Source organism: Pteropus medius, unplaced genomic scaffold (assembly GCF_902729225.1).
Source record: "Pteropus medius unplaced genomic scaffold, Ma_sr-lr_union100, whole genome shotgun sequence".
Taxonomy (NCBI): domain Eukaryota; kingdom Metazoa; phylum Chordata; class Mammalia; order Chiroptera; family Pteropodidae; genus Pteropus; species Pteropus medius.
This window is the reverse complement of record NW_024354502.1, coordinates 11,954,668-11,972,079: the sequence shown is the minus strand read 5'-3', so window position 1 is coordinate 11,972,079 and position 17,412 is coordinate 11,954,668. Positions and strand designations below refer to the sequence as shown.

At 36.3% G+C, this 17,412-nt stretch overlaps 1 protein-coding gene across 1 annotated transcript in view; it reads right to left on the bottom strand.

Moving 5' to 3' along the window:
• Nucleotides 1-17,412, bottom strand: part of CSMD3 (CUB and Sushi multiple domains 3) — a 1,005,898-nt gene that overhangs the window by 370,486 nt on the left and 618,000 nt on the right. The gene's annotated exons all lie outside the window — the stretch shown is intronic.

The following is a 17,412-nucleotide window of genomic DNA, read 5'->3' as shown; positions in this document are numbered from 1 at the left end:
TTCCCTTTCCTAGACATATATTTTGATTGCTTTCCATTTAACATCATATTCGAATTCTCAGCTTATTTAAATACTTAAAGTATTCAATGCACTGCTTTTCCCTACACTCACACAGAATTGAAATCACAATGATAGCATTGTAATTCCAATGGCTACTTTATTAGGTCTTTTAGTGAAAACATCGAATTTTAAAGATGAAAAAAGCAACTTGCCGAGGTTCACAATGCTTGTAAGTCTCAAATGTACTTTCAAGTCAGTTTTTAAAAAATGGGACCTCAAAACCGATCCTCTCCCATTATTTCTTATATTGATAAATGAAACAACCACCATGGAGTTGCAGAAGTCAGAGAGCTAGAAGTAGTCATCTTTCATATTTCCATTATCCTTACCATTTACTTCCTTATCTAACCCAATCTAAAGTTCACTTTTGTCTCTTTCTCTCTAGTCTATAGCTGCCATAATAGTTAAATTACCATAATTTCGTCCCTGGAGTAAATCTAACTGACCTTCCTAACTACTCTCTTTATCCACACTAATTATCCTCCACACAACAGTCAGTGATTCTTTTTTTTAAACCACAAATCTGACCATGCTTTTCAGCGGCTTCTTTCTGTGTTGACCACTATAGTCCTGCATGATCATCCAGCTGTTGCTTACTCTCTAGTTTGGTCTCTGAACTTCTTCCTTTCACTCTGCAGCCCAGCTACATTAGCTTGCTCTACACATTCAGAAGCTACAAATAAAAACAAAATGAGCAAAGGGTGTTTGAATTGTTAAAAATTATTTGGCAATTAAAAAATCAAGTGTATGTCAACTTTTCAACACACTAGAGATCATTTCCAAAACTTCCCATGCTATTTTTAAATTTTTAAATCTTTCCATTTTAAACTCTAACCCATGTTTTTATTTTTGTTATTGTTTGTTTCTTTCTGTTTCACCTTACAGAATTTATAAAACTATTGCTCCAGACACACTATTTTTTTCACTCTTTTTCATTCTTCAAATAATTTGATGTAACGCAAATAAAACAGTAAATATTTATAAATTAGCCTAGGAATTGAGCATTGCTGTAAAATATCCATTTGAAAAAAATAATTAATTTTTTCTATGTGAACTTGCCAATATTTGTTATTTGCATGAGAAAAAACTTACATATAAAACTAAATTCCCTTCCTTAGAATTTAATTCTAGTTCCTAAGAAGCTTTTAAGGCTTTTCATGAAGATTATTTACTCTTCCTTGTTATGATGACTCTAATTAAGTTTCCTGTAGAGATATTATGCATTTCAAAATAAAATTATGTGCATAATAGTTACTTAAATTACCATATTTTAAAAGACAGAGTAAAATATTTGGTGAGAGAAGGTCCCAGAAATACGGAGTTTCCAACAGAGATCCTTAATATGTTATCTACTCACGTTGTTCTAGAAAAGTATTTGTGTATTTCATTGTAACCATCAAAAAGTAATCAGTCATAAAATTAAAAATTAAATAATAGGCCATAAAGGATTAAAAGTAAAGTACCCAGAAGCATTTTGTTGGTCCCTCAATGCAAAGTGTGAAGCAGTTTGGAGGGGGCTTTAAGCAAAAGAGTAACATATGGTATGGATACTATTTGTTTCCTGAAAGGGCTTTCCTGAAGGTGACCCTCCTAAAAAGTGAGTCTTCTCTTAGTTAACTTAATGACATATTCTGAAGTAGCTTCTTTCTCTCATGTACAGGGTTAAAACTCTCAAAAATTATTCTAAAAGTATGCATTATAAAGTAATTCAAAAATAAAATTATGTGCACAGTTATTTAAATTATTATATTTTAAAAGACAAAGTAGTTTAGTGAGAGAAGGTTTTCAAAATATGGAGAGTTTTTGCCAGAACTTCTTCATACATCATCAATTCCCCAGGAGGGTGTGAAACCCAAGCGAGATATGCTCAGTAACGTTTAGTCATGATCACGATGTCTAGTAGGCACGTGGCAGCAAGATGTGCACATGGAGAAGATCATAATGGTATTTTCAAAATCCCATTAATTTGTTCACTCATTCATATCTTGGTCATTCAACAAACAATTTCGTGTCGAGTATGTGCCTGTGTGGTATCTGTACTACTTCTACTAATTAACATTTATTGAAAAGTTTTCTGTGTGGCAGCTGCTGTGTAAGAAGTCTCCTGGATTATTTTATATAATGCTCAAAATAATCCAGCCACATATGTACTATTATTATAAATAAGAACATTAATATGCAGAGAATTTAAATAATTTGCATATTGGCTAACAAGGTTTAAACAGAGGCAATTTGACTTTTGAAACTTCTGTCATTAAGAGACTCTTCTTCCTTTCCTCACAATGCCCATGCACAAAAGAGAACTGTGAACAAAATGTAATAATGCCATAAGTTCTATAAAAAATATATGTTTATGGACAATAGGTCTGAAAGAGGGCATTGGTTAAGGCTTTATGAAAGAGATTCTGTTTAACGAATTTTCAAGGACGTCAGAGTTCACCAGAAGGACAAGAGAGATGATATTGTAAATGAAAGCAACAGCATATGAAAAAGAGAAGAAAGCTGAGTTAACACAATGTTTTTGAGTAATGCTAGTAACTGTTTTTAGGAAACCAAGAAATGTTAGGAGATGAAGGAAGAAGAGTAGAAAAATACCTGGTTTGCTATATAAAAAAAGGTGAAGAGGAATATAGTCAGTAATATTGTGATCAGTTTACATGGCGACAGATGATTACTAGTATGAATGGGGTGATCTCACTGCAAGATATGAAAATGTCAAGTAACTATATTTAAACCTGACACTAACATAATATTGTACACTAACTATGCTTAAATTTTTTAAAAAATTTAAAAAGTAAATCATAGGCATTTGAAAAGTAGATAAAGGCTACACATATATAGACAAAGAATAAGATTTTAATTTAAATGGAAGTTGCTTGTAAGATGGACTAAGAGTAGTGCACCTGGGGTCGGTGAGATCAGTTAGGAGACTGATAGAATTGTCTAAGAAAGACATAATTGGGTTCTGAAATACAGTGGTTACAGGGAAGGACCAAATATGAGAGATAGTTAGACGCAGACTCAAAATCATTTACTTATTACATGTAATGAATGAGCAAGATGAAGGAGTCTAAACTGGTTGTTGGGCCCCTAGCATGCACAACAGAATAGATGGTGATTCCTGTTCACCAAAATGGGGAACACAAAACAGGAAGGAATTTCAATAGAAAGATAATGAGATTCAGAGCTGCGACTAAAAGTTCTGTGAAACATCACAAGAAACAACAGAAACATAGAATTTGGAGCTCTTGGATATATTAAGTGTCATTTTCAACATAGGCTGATGTTAAAGCTTTGATGTAGGTAGAAGAGAAAGCTGAATACTTAAAAGAAAAAAATTAAAAAATGGCTTAAGATGTAATCCTTTGAAAAATATTTTAATAAAATTAAGTAGGTATTGACCAATACTCAGTATATCATTATATTGGGGCAAAGGCTAATATGGGCTACTTCTGTTGGGTCTGTGTGAATTAGGGTGATTGTAGTTGGTAAAATAAATAAATTGCTAGATTTTACTAGCTTAGCAGTATGTTTATTTCTCACTTGACAAAAATGGCCTTTAGCATTACTAAGCTTTAGACAGGTTTCTTCAAGACTCTCAATTCCTGACCTAACTTCCTCCAGTATTTTTCCACCAAGCTCACCTCAGCTCTTAAAAACCTTCCCTTGGTGCAGCTGAATTCAATGTCTCTTCTTTATTGCAATAGCCTTGGATAAAGTGTCCCTTGACTTTTTAACTCTGGTGAAATTTTCTTTGACACATTCATGTAACAGTACTCTGAGGTGAACCTATTGGCAGAATAGCATTCTTCCTTCTCTCAAGACCTAGGATGGCAAAGCCTCAGACATTTTTAACATATAACTTCCTAGATTGCCTTGGTGGGCAGTTCTATCTCAGCTGTCAAGAAACAGAGCAGAGAGGACCATTCTGTGTGTCGACCACAGCATGGAAGTTATTTAAATACTCACTTGTCCATACCTAACTGCACAAGAGGCTGTGAAATGAAGTCCCTCAGTTGCAGCTATTTTCTTCATACAACTCTATGTAACAAATAGGGTAACAGTACTTAAAGGTGACCAGCTAGCCATTTCTGTCATACCAGCTAAGACAGTCATAATGCCTCCCAGTTTAGAATATGCTTTTATATACATTACTTAATTTGATTCTTTTAATAATCTTATAGCATGAAATTGCTGGTTTCTCTCTTATGTCAGTTTTGCAGATGAGGAAAACAATCATGAAACATAAGACTTGAAAAACAGAGATATAGGTAGTGGAAGAGGTGAAATTCAAATTAAAATATTTAAGTTCCAAGTTAGGAACTACTTCCATGATACATATATTGAATTAAATTTTCAAGAGAGACCTCTATTTAAGCATATCTTATACTCTTTAAATTAGATTTAGTGAAGACAGAGATGGATGGTTAGGGGGATAGAATATGCAACTCGAAGATTTTTTAATATAAATCTGAGATTCTAATTACCCCATTTTAAGTGTTTACCCAATATTAACTAATTTATTATTCATGTGTTCATTAATTCAATAAACATTTATTTAGTTCCATATATATATATACATGGAACTAAATAAATGTGTATATATATATATATATATATATATATATATATGGAACTAAATATATATATACATATATATATACATATATATATGTGTGTGTGTATATATATACACACATATATATATTTAGACATTATGCTAGGTGCTAAAATTTAAACAAAAATCTATATGACATTATATCTGCCCTCAAGAGACACGCAATTTCTACATGGAACATAGGCAGAGCCAATATGCAATATAAGTACATGCTTGAGCTGAGTAGATAGTCTGGAAACTTGGGGAGAGACAGGCAACATTCTAGGGGCATTAGGAAAGAGTCCTAGAAGATTTTGTCTGAGATGAGTTAGATTAAGAAATGAGTAGAAGTTAGGGGGTGGGGAACAGAAAGAACAGAGACAGGAAATAAGAAATACGAATGTGTATGAGGGAAAGTCAAATAGTTCTTTGTTTCTGAAGCTTTTAGTTAGAGCAGGAATAAGGAGAAAAACTTGGCTTTATGCAGTGGTTACTGCTTTGGAAGACCTTCAAACCTTAGTGGGTACCCAGAGAACTTGTTAAAATACAGATTCTAGTAGTTAAAGAGTGGAATCCAAAAATCTTCATTGTTAACAAGACCCTCGCGCCAACACAATAACTCAGTTCATTTTATTGCTGCTGGCCCACAGACCACACTGACAAATATAAGAGGATGTGGCTGGCCTGTAGCTACAAGATTATCTTGGATAATCTCTCAGGTTCCTGCAATAAAGAGGTTATTTGTTTCTGTTAGCCATATACAAATCATTGCCTCTAATTCTGGCTTTTTAAAGCAATGAAAACAGAGCATAAACAATAAATATAAAGTAGACATACATAGTTCATTTATCCGATTTTATCTTTTAAGTCTTGAACAAAGTCTGTTATAAATAATTTACATTTGAGTGCTGACTCATTTTTGTTACTTTAAGTAGAATGGACAAATTTAAAATACCCAGCATATTTTAAAAGAGACAGAAATGCTTCAGATTGTATTCAGATAAAATTCTCTTGAATAAAAATGGTAATGAATTCTAGTGTTCCACAGCAGGAGATGTTCTTTGACCTGAGAAGTGGCACTTAGGTGCTCAGAAGGGAGTTGGGAACTGGAAGAGCTGGGTTTTGATTGTGTGGGTTTGGTGATAAGTGATTTTTTTTTTTTTAATGGAAAATTAATTAATTTATTTTTATTTTTTATTCTTCAATTGGAGTTGACATTCAATACTTTATTAGTTTTAGGTGTACAGCACAGTGGTTAGACAATTGGTCTAGTACCCACCTGGCACTATACATAGTTATTACAATATTATTGACTGTCTTCACTATGCTGTAGTTCACATCCTATGATTATTTTGTAACTACCAATTCACACTCCTTAATCTCTTCACCCTTTTCACCCAGACCCAATCTCCTATCTATCTGGCAATAAATAGTTTACTCTCTGAATCTAAGAGATTTTATCTGTTCTGTTTGTTCATTTATTTTGTTCTTTAGATTCCACATATAAGTGAAATTATACGGTATTTGTCTTTCTCTGTCTGACTTATTTCTCTTAGCATAACACCCTCCAGGTCCATCTATATCTTTGCAAAGGGTAAGATTTCATTTCTTTCTTTCTCTCTCTCTCTCTTTTTTTTTTTTTTATGGCTGAGTGGTTATAAGTGAATTTAAAAGGTGAACATTCTAATATTTGATCTGATAAATAACCTTTCTGTGGAGCTGTGCATGATAAAATCGAGATGCCACATCAGGCATTATCAAACAATGATGGTCTCATTTATTTCCCCCCCTTTTTTTTTTAACTTGCTTTATGGTTATAGATGTGGTAATTAATCACCAGCTCTCTTCAATCTCAGGACACTGGATGATGTTTCAAAGAAAAGTTGGGAAACAAGCTGGGCCTGTATCTAGGATAAAAAGAGGAAACCAGAAATACAGAAATTAAAGGTCCAACATTGCAGAGAAGCACTCACAGCTCTGCAACTCCTTTCATTTTCATAAACTCTTCCTCCCTTCCCCCATACCCACAAAGATCAGGAGCAAAACCCTGCAGATTGCTACTAAATTTGCTTCCCCTCTAGTAGTCTTCCAGACCTAGAATTTAATACTATCTAAATATGTAACTAAAAAGATTTATTTTTAGATATAAATACCTATATCTGTGTATGAATACACACTCTATATGAGACCACAAAATAAATTCTGATCTATGCCTCAGATTGTTACTCCAATTGATCCCTCAAAAGAATTCCCTCTGAAGAGGAGATATCTGTGAATGAGAAAGGTTTTCTTTCCTTTGAGTTTCATTGAGATTCAAGAGAAAACCCCTTATTCTGAAAGGGAGATTTCATCAGGCATGCAAATCCAGCCTTGCCTCCAAACTGTTCTCCAGGGACTTCAGTCCCATCCTATTCACTCAAGGAATTCTCTTAGATCTTACATTAGGGAGTAGCAAGGAACATAAACCATAGTAACACAGGGAGTTCTCTGCTGAGGGCGGGGAAGTTCTTGCTTGAGTAAACATTTTATGGAGCATTCTGAAATTGGTGGAATAAAAACGGAAATTAGTTTCTTCTTTTTTTCCTCCTAATCACTGCCTTTGAACATGCACTGCCAAATCTCTCCTTAAAAACATGTTGAGCAGATCCTCTAATTTTCTCATTACTTTGTATATTAAAAACTTGGTCCAGTCCAACTTAAAACTTTTACTTTATTTCCTCCACCCACCCACCCAAGGTGCATCTTTGAACAATGGTCAGAGAGACTTGGAGGATGGGGAGACCGGTGCTGATGAATCATACTTCCTGATTCATTCCTCCATTCATTTCAGCACTTTCATTAGAGAACACTGCCTCCTCATTCTCATCTTGTCCATTTTCCTCTGTCTTTTAGGTCTGTTTCCTACGGTGTATTAGGGCTAGGATGAGGATTACTGTGAGGCCATAGTCCTCTTCTGGCTGTTGTTGTTTCCCTCACTCACCCTGACTGGTCCCTGATGCCTTCCATTTGTCAGATATGGAAAATGGTTGTTCTCCATAAAGATAAATTAGTTCTTTGGAAAGGCCAGGAGTGCGGAGAGGTGGCCTCTCACTGCATAATTCCGCACATAATATAGGAGAAACTCAACCTTTTTCAGTCACCTCCTTGCTCCCACTGTTGGCAATCAATATACCCTATGGTCTCTGGTTGTTGGGTTTCTTTCACCTGGTGGTCAAGTCTCATCTTTGGTATTCATTTGATGCATAGGAAACTCACATCATTAACTTGCCAAATTATTTAAATTAGACAGCTTTCCTCTCTTCAGTACGTCAGCTTTTATCAATTTTCTTTCTCTTGGTCAATGGCATAGAAGGCAGAACTGCAAGTACACTGTATAATTGAGACAGGACATCACTTGTAAAATTCTTATAATCTTTTAGCAGGAAATGAAATGGGACATCTCTTACAGAGTTAATCTTTTTAATAAACCTAGTTAAGTTTTCTTTCCTTCTTTCTTTGGAAAAAAAGGCCCTCTCCCTCAAATCCTGATAATTGCCCTGGCCAGATCCTCTGGCTATTGATAAGGGTCATCAGTCCATTGTTAGCAGAAATGGGATTAAGTCAGACAGGCCTTAGAGTCTAAGGAAGGAGGGGATTTTAGGCCAAAGATCTTTTTTCTTACTTTTTAAGAAATATATTAACCAAGCCTGTTTCCCTTTACTCACTTAATAGGCAAATCAATAATAGAAATTAATACATATATGATTTAAATAATAAGTTTGTATCTCTTTTCCTTGTTTAGGAACTGAGTTGTCACTTCAGCAGGAAACCCAAGACCCCCCTGACTGAAGCAGAAAGGGAAAGAGCTCCATGAAACCCCTATAGGCAGGAACTAATGCAATTCTCAGCAGGAAGGAGATACAAAAGAAGAGACTTCCCGTCCCTCAACATCCATACTACTAATAAGGGAGTTCATGGCTCTTAGAAAAGAGTTAGGCAGGAAAGTTAGTTAGGGGGTTTCAGGTCTGCCTACAAAGATACTGAGGTCGTCCTATCCTAGAAGGGGTCTGCCCTAATCCACCCACACTTAAGCAAGCCAAAAGGCATTTTTTAACTCACACAAAGAAACCAGTAGGCAGAGAATTAGGTACCAGTTTAAGCCAGTCACTCGCACCTGTGCAATGAAGACTCCCCAATAACCTTCAACTCACCTGAGCCTCATTATACCATCATTATAATATGATGCATATGCCCACAAGTTCATTAATATCATTATAACACACTGAATTCTGGGAACAAACATGCACAGAAAGCAAAATGAATCACTGAGTCCTGTCAATCTTAGCTGTCAATCAAGGAAGCCCAGTCTAAGTAACCACCCACAGCAAAAAAGGATAAAATCCTGGAATCTTTGTTACCAGGCCTTTTAAGCCATGCTTCTCTTGCTCAGGCCTGCTTTCCTTTCTAATAAAACTTCTCCTTTCTACTGTATTTCGGTGTCTTTCTCAATTCTTTGTTCGAGACACCAAGAACCTGGACAACGCTCCGGGAGAGGATCTCCACTCTCCGGTAGCATAATCAGAAATCCATCTGGGGATTCTAGTTCCTCTTTCTCACAGGCAATTCCATTCTCTATAAGGGATTCTTATAGAGCCCTTTTCTTCAACTTGGCTTAAGAGAAGGAGACTAGCATTCTCCTTCCTATAGGAAGGTAAATAGAAATCTGAACTTTTGACTTCAACAGTTATAGACAGATAGATGATAGATAGATGGATGGATGATTGATAGATAGACAAACAGATGCATGCATTCATACATACATACATACATACATACATATGTATGTACGTAGATCCGGATCTCCTCTACTTTTGTTGCTTATATGAATCAAGGTTCAGATGTCTGAGGTCATGATTGAGAGAGACAAGTCAGTTAGACCCCACTTAATAAGTGATGAAGGGAGTATGTGAACTTCAACTTTTTTATGGAAGAATATATTGAATCTTTTTTTCTCCTTAAATGGGGGTCTAAATTGCCAATTCCAAAACAACAGGAAAATTTGCCTCTATACCTTGTTATGCATTTTGTTCCTATTGTTTTTCTTGCCAGGAAGGCTACAATAATAACAATATTCAAAATAATTTTAAGTCTCTACAAAGAAGAGACAACATTTCTTTCAGTTAGTCTTGACTCAGCATATAAATTAAACCAACAGCTTTGAGCCCATAGCATTCACCTAACTCTTCTGACGTATTTCATTAAATGTAATCCTCTTTATCTATAAAGCAGTCCAGTGAATGTATTATGGCCTAATTATATTCAAAAACATGACCATGTAATCCAGAAGGCCAATATTCCATTTCAATTTTTGTTGAGGAGATTGCTTTAAATCAAAAAGGGCATTTCTGGCTACAGTTCAGAGGGCATGGGAGACAAAGAGTCAAGTAAAAAAGAGGGGAGAAGCAGATAGTTTGTATGCATCAGAGCTGTTGAGTCCCAGAGGATAAATTACTATGAAGCAACTAATCCATGGGCACAGATGAACTGAACAACAAACCATTTCTACAGAAATGAATAGTAGCAAGGGAAGAAGCAGTGAGACCAGTTAAGAAGCTACTGCAGTAATTTAGACCAGAGATTATGATTATTGGGACCAGGAGGTCATCAGTGGAGGAAGAAAAAAGTTCATTCGGTATAAATATACTTCAAAGGTTGAATTCATAGACTTTTTCTGATGAGTTGTGTACAGTTGTGATAGAAAGGAGTCAGGAATTACTCTAAGAGTTTTGGCCTGACTTCTTGAAAGAATAGAGTGCTATTAATGATGATGGAGAAAGTCTGTGACAGCAGCAGGTTTGGAGTGATTGGGCGAGATCAGATCAGTTTTGGAGAGGTTAAGTTTGAGATGCCTATTAAATATTTAAGTAGAAATATTGAGCAAGAAGCTAAATATATGAATCTGGACTTCAGGGCAGAGAACTAGGCTGGATATGCAAATTTGAAAGACACAAACAAATAGATATTATTTAAAGTTGAAGACTGGATGAAAATTACCATTAGAGTAAATGGAAATAGAGAGGAGAAAATATTCATGAACTAGCCCTGGAAAACACACAAAGAGGTCACAGAGATGACAAGGAACCAGGAAAAAAGAAAAAAATGAGCCTGAGTAGTATATTTAATAAAATGAAACTGAACAAAGTATATAATTTTTAGACTTGTATAACTTATATTTCCATGAACAGTTGAATAATTTTGTAACTATAAACTACTTTAACAAAAGTAACTGATATGCATTTCAGACTTAACAAAATAATGAATACATTTTAACCTGACTCATTTTTAGTCTGCAAACAAATCCTTCTCATCTTTCAGTTTACATGAGTACAGTTTAGTAGCATTTTAAAAAATGACATTCACCAACAAATAATAAATCTTCATACCTGGGAATAGTTTCCTGTGATTACAACAGAGATAGGAGACTTAATTTATGTCCAACTGTCTTGCTTCTTAAAACAGAACATTTTAGATGACTTAGCGCTCACTGCCTGACCCCTAGGAATAGAACTTTCCTGTTTTATTCTGTGTTTCATGGCGTGGTATCTCTTTCAAGTTCTTTTGGGATTCACTGGCTGGTTAATTACTGGCAGACACAGAAGAGGCTGTTTATAAAGTAGAAATGCAACTCAGAGTGTAGCTAGAAAAGACCTGATCTCCTGTCAAAACTTGATCTTCTGCTTCTTTTTTTTTTTAAAACAAATGTATAATTTCTTATAATGAGGTGAAAAATTGTATTTACCAAGCTCTCAAGAAGAATCTTAACTGAAAACTATTAAAATGGGATGAACTAATCTTTTTTGGGGGCAGAATATAGTGGAGTGGGCTGGTCTTGTATTAACCTGAGGGTTAAACATGGAGGGGAAGGGCTGAATACATGTGGGTAAGGGTGTGGAGTTGAGAAAGGGGAAATAGAAAGGGACAGAAGAACAGCTTAGTGATGATAAAATTATGTGTGCAAGCATGAGAGAGAAAAATGATGATGATGATGATGATGATGATGACGACGATGATAATGAAGATTTTTACATGTAATTGCTACCTTGAATTAAAGGATGGGGTAAGAGATGGCTTAGGAAGATATTGTGGAAGCTTTCTGTTCACTGCTCTGTGTAAAACTTTTGCACCCTAACTCTGAAGAAAAACAAAACAAAAATCTGTTATTTATTAATGCTTTTTAAATAACTGTAGTTCCTGAGTCTGCCTAAATCAAATCATACTACACGATTGAGCCACATTAGGACCTAAATAATTAGAAGAAAAATGTAGTGCCAAATAGTGAAAAAGAATCATACATGAGCAGAATATCAATGCAAACCCAGAAGGATGTTGTAGAGACTACTCTAAGACTGAAATGACAATCTGGGGAGAATGAGCAATTCAGGACAGGACATGCCACTTAGACTCTAAGAGCTAGAGGATCAGACTTGAGCAGCGTTATACAAATTCACAAAAAAGGAACTCAAGAAACTTCATGGAATAACTATCTAGAAATTGGCTCTTCCATTAAGTCCCAAAACAACCAAATTCTTGAGACACTGAAGTGTTTTCTCAAAAGGGAAAGAAATTGATATATGGCTTCTGACCTGTTCCATTGGCCTAGCACAATCCCCAAGAGATTGGTTTCTGCTGTTAGATTTCTAATTAAAGTGACAATAGTAATCACTAAATCAAGCCATTTTCCTCTTTAAAAAAATGTCCTTTCCCGAGAGAGGAAAAAAATGGTGTAGATGATAGAGGCTCTGTTCATCCCTCTGGCGACCAAATCAAAGTTGTGACAGAAACAAGGAGCAGCAGCAAGGAAAAATCACCTGAGATCTAGATGAACAAGTCATACAACAAGGGAAAAATCCAAGAAAGCACCCTGCAATGGCAGAAGTTAAGATGGAGAGAGCATGCGGGGCTGCCCGATCTCGACCGGCTGCGTGAGATGGAGGCTGCAGCAGCGGCAGATGCCTCTTAAAGGAGCCACATCCACGAGTGGATTTTTGCAGTGACAGACCTGCTCACTCTGAGCACCAGGGCCAATTTGGCCGTGAGCAGAGGGCCCCGGGGACTTACAGGGAGACACTGTAGGAGTGAGGGCTGAGGGCTCTCTACAGAAATGCTGGCAGTATCCATTGTTCCCTGTTGAGCCCTCCCTCCCCCTTACCAGTGCACCTGACACAGGGCTGCCATAGCTGTGACGTCATCAAACTCTGCCTCCCCCAACTCGTGTCCCCACCCAAGCCACATCCAGGTTTATCCTCAGTGAGTCAGGTGCTCCTTGCTGAGCAGCACCTAGACTCACACTGGAGGCAGCTGGCCTCAGTTTCTGGTGTGGTCTTTTGAGGCAAGTATAAGCACAAAATCGGTGGATTGCTTCCTGAATCTTAACAAGTGGCCCCAGAGGGGCAGAGCCTTAGGCTGTTTGGCTTGCTGCTGAAACCCTCTCAAGACCGTGCCACTGGATACCTACTTGACAAATCCACACTAATAAGAGTGGGAGACTTAGAAGCTTTGCTTTGTACTTAGAAACAGACATGAAAAGGCAGCCAAAATGGAAAGACAAAGAAGCAGAAGCAATATGAGAGAAAAGAACAGAGATCCAGATTTAATGGAGTCAAGTAATCTAAGAGATGCAGAGTTTAAAACACTGGTTATAAAGATGCTCAATGAACTTTTGGGAAGTGTAGATAAATTCAGTGAGAACTTCGACAAAGAAATAAAAAACAAAAAAATAGAAATGGAAATTATAAAAGGGAACTAATCTGAAATGAAGAACACATTATCTTAGAAGTATATTCAATGGAATAAACAAAGTGAATAAAGAAAAGGATCAAATGCCCTATGTAGAGGATGAGAAAGCCAAGGGCATATATTCAGAATGGCAAGAGATAAGATGCCAAGACTATAAAAAATAATTTAAGGAGCATATGGAACTCTATTAAGGGTCCAAATATCTGTCTGATTGGCGTAACTGAAGAAAATCAAGATGTTGAACAGCTATTTGAAGAAATAATGATGGAAAATTTCCCTAACTTGGTGAAGGAAATGGACATAAAACCCCAGGAAGCTCAGAGAATTCCAAAAATCGGGGATCCAAAAAGGCTCACATCAAAACACATCATAATTAAAATGCCAAAGGATAAATACAAAGAAAGAATCTTAAAAACTGCAAGAGGAAGACAGATAGTTACCTAAAAGGGAACACCCATAAGACTGGCAGCTGATTCTCAAAAGAAACTATGCAAGACAGAAGAGCTTGGCACAAAATATTCAACAGGATGAAGACGCAGAATCTAGAACCAAGGATACCTTATCCAGATAAGCTATCATTTAGAGTTGAAGCTATCATAAAGAGCTTCCCAGACAAAAATAAGGTAAAGGAATTTATTGCTACCAAGCTAATATTACAGGAAATGTTGGAGGGACTTCTTTAAGTCCCTCCAACAAAAGACGCACTTCAGATTACAAAAGACTCACTTCAGATTAAAAGACACACACAGACTAAAAAGAGGGGATGGAAAAGGATATTTCTTTGATGGACCTAGAAGGTATTTAAGTCAGACGGAGAAAGATAAACACTATATGATTTCACTTATATGCAAAGGTAAGGAATAAAAAGAACAAACTAATCAAAAACAGACTCACAAATATAGTGGACAATTGGGTGTTGGACAGAGGAGAGGGAGTTTTGGGGGGCCGGGCGAATGGAGTGAAGGGTTAAAGAAGTACAAATTAGTACTTGATAGATGGTCACGGGGATGGGGAGCATAGCATAGGGAGTAGTGCAGTTAGCATTAATATGACGGCTCGGTGGAGAGTCAGGGGAGGGCAGGAGCAATTGGGGGAATTGTTTTATAAACTATATAAATGTCTGACCAATGTACTGTATACTTGAAACTAATTAAAATAAATATATATATTTTTAAATCTCCTTTTCTAATGTGTATGAGGGATTGTATGAGCTGACAGAAACTCATCAGTTGTCAATGGTATCATTCTTATATTATTAATTATTGTTGTCATTAAATAGAGACACATTTATCTGTAACCATTAAGTGAAGAGCCAGACCTTCCCTTTAGGAGGGTGATCTGTTTTATTCAGCCCATCTAATTTTTTTTTTATTGTTACCACCTTGCTCCTGTAAGCATTTGAAGTTATAAGTCCTGATCTATAGCCCTGAGCATTTTATTGTGACTCAGATCCATCGAAACCTCAGTCTAATGGCAGTCAGCCTCACCATGCTGAAGGGAATAAATATTCAGACGAATGTGAGCTGAGTGCTAATATTGCAGTGATATGTTCTGGTTATGTTGTAAAGTCAGAAATGGTTAAAAAAAAAGGAAGACATCTTCTAGGAAAAGGTGTAAACAGATGGGAAGATCAGAAGCATCTGTAACAAGATTTCATGGCAGAGTGGACTTAGAGCCAATTCTCCAAGTAACCATAGACTCAATTCCCATTAACAAAGGGTGTCATGAATCTGGTAAAGCAAATCAAAGCTGAGAAAAATGAGTTAATTATGGTTGTACTTAAGAAAGAATGCCTCAGACAAAATAGACATTAAACTAAAAATGGTAAAAAGAGACAATGAAGAAAGAAGGCCAAATGCTGATGCTCAGATTATCTGAGGTATGGACAATAAAGGCAGGTATGTCTCAGCCCTTTGGAGCTGGCCCTTGGACAGGTGGCAAAGACTAGCGGGTTTCCCAAAGCCCAATCAGAAGACTTCTCAGATCACATATTTTATAAAAATTTGCCTTCTATATAGCAGTGCTGGTCACAAGGAAAATTCCAGAAACTAGAAATCTCATGGGATTTTACTGGGTGAGAAAAAGTAATTGAGGGTCAGGGGTGATCCCAGTTTGCACTGCTTGGTGTAGTAAAGGAAATCTGGTTGCCTACTACTCCCTTGAAAAAACACTTAAGTGAAAACACCACTTTACCCATGTTTCAGGAGCAGCATAACACACACACACACACACACACACACACACACACACACACACACAAACACACATTGAAACAAAAAATCGATCTCAGTGCAGTTATGTCATTTCCCCTTTACCCCTTTTTGAAATATCCTAGCACCATATTATGAGAAAGAAAAAGGGTATGGAAAGAACAAATTCCAAGGAGACAGATTCTAATGAGGAAACTGTACTTCCCACAGGCTGAATCTAGTGAGAAGGCTCACAAGTGCCCAACAGGGGACTTGGGCTGTGTGGAACAGAAAAATAAATGAATGTAATGGCAGCAGGGTCATGAGGAGACTACAGGGCAAGAGAGGGAGACTGTTTATGCAATTGCTACGAGTGAGAAACTGGTGTAGAGGCAAAAGAAAAAAAAAAGATTTTTAGGAATTATTCTAGGTGGTAAAATCATAAAAATCCCTGTGTAAGAATATCTATAATAATCATCTACACCATTCTTCATGGCTTTAGAATGTATCATTGAAGTAGACAATATGCAGAGGTTGGCCCTAGATAGAACCAGTTATATTCAGGCTACAGTCTAAGCATGAGAGGAGTCATTGATTGTCACTAAACTGAGTTAGGCTGACTATGGAATTCGATGTGAATGATTTCAACACTGATTAAAGTGATTAATACATTTTGTTTTCCATTAGCAAAACTAAAAGATTGCAAAGCTTTAAAAAGCATCTAATCTTTCTTCCTCATGAGGAAATTTGATCAACCCATTCTAAAGAGGTTCAAATTTTCACAAAGATAGCCTAACTCTACCTTTAGTTAATGCATCAGTGTTGAACTTCAGGTCAGTGAATAAAATGTATAAACCAATTCTGTTCAACAATTGTATTTAAGCTATCTGAAATGAATCTAAGTTCAGCTGTGAGATCATAGAACTGCAAAACATTATGTCATTTCTTTCTTTTGGTCTGAACAATCCTTATTCAAGGACTATGGAAAATAAAAACGTTTCAATTTTCTCAAAGATTTTCCACAGTTTTATGGTTGAAGATAAGTTGACATGGGTGGATCACTAATTTGTCAATATGGCTAAACTTTTAGATCAGTGGTCCCCAACCTTTTTGGAACCAGGGACCCGTGCTCCTATGAGACTCTGATGCCTCAATCTAAGTGAGGTAGAGCTGAGGCACTGATGCTAGTGCTGCAAATACAGAAAAAGCTTCACTTGCTGGCCCATCACTCACCTCCTGCTGTGTGACCCGGTTCCTAACAGGACACAGACTGATACTCGTCCGTGGCCCTGGGCTTGGGGACACCTGCTATAGATAAGTGAGATAGAAAAGAGGTGGGAGGAGAGGGCAATCGATAAGTGGGTTGAAGCCCTGGCTTTTCTTATGAAAATTTTATACTGACTTCCTCTGCTCTATAAATTACAATTAAAATAAATAACTCAATTTTCTAATTTTAACACAGAGCAATTCATACATATAAGCAACTTTTAATGATGCATTTGATTTTAGAATGCTTTGTATGAAGAGAATAAAATATAAGTAGAAATTTATTTGCATTAATAGAACATGTAAACATGTACATATTTCATCTATATAAAATATTTAATATGTTGATAATAAAAAAGTTTTAGCTAAAATATTAAGCATATATGGGCTACAGAAATAGTGTGTTAAAAGATAAACTATAATAAATAATAAGCAAAACTTCTCTGTCAAAATATGGAAAGTCTAAAAAACAAAGAAGATAGGCAGAGAGGGCTCCCAGCATAGTTTTTTGTGTAAATGGCAGCG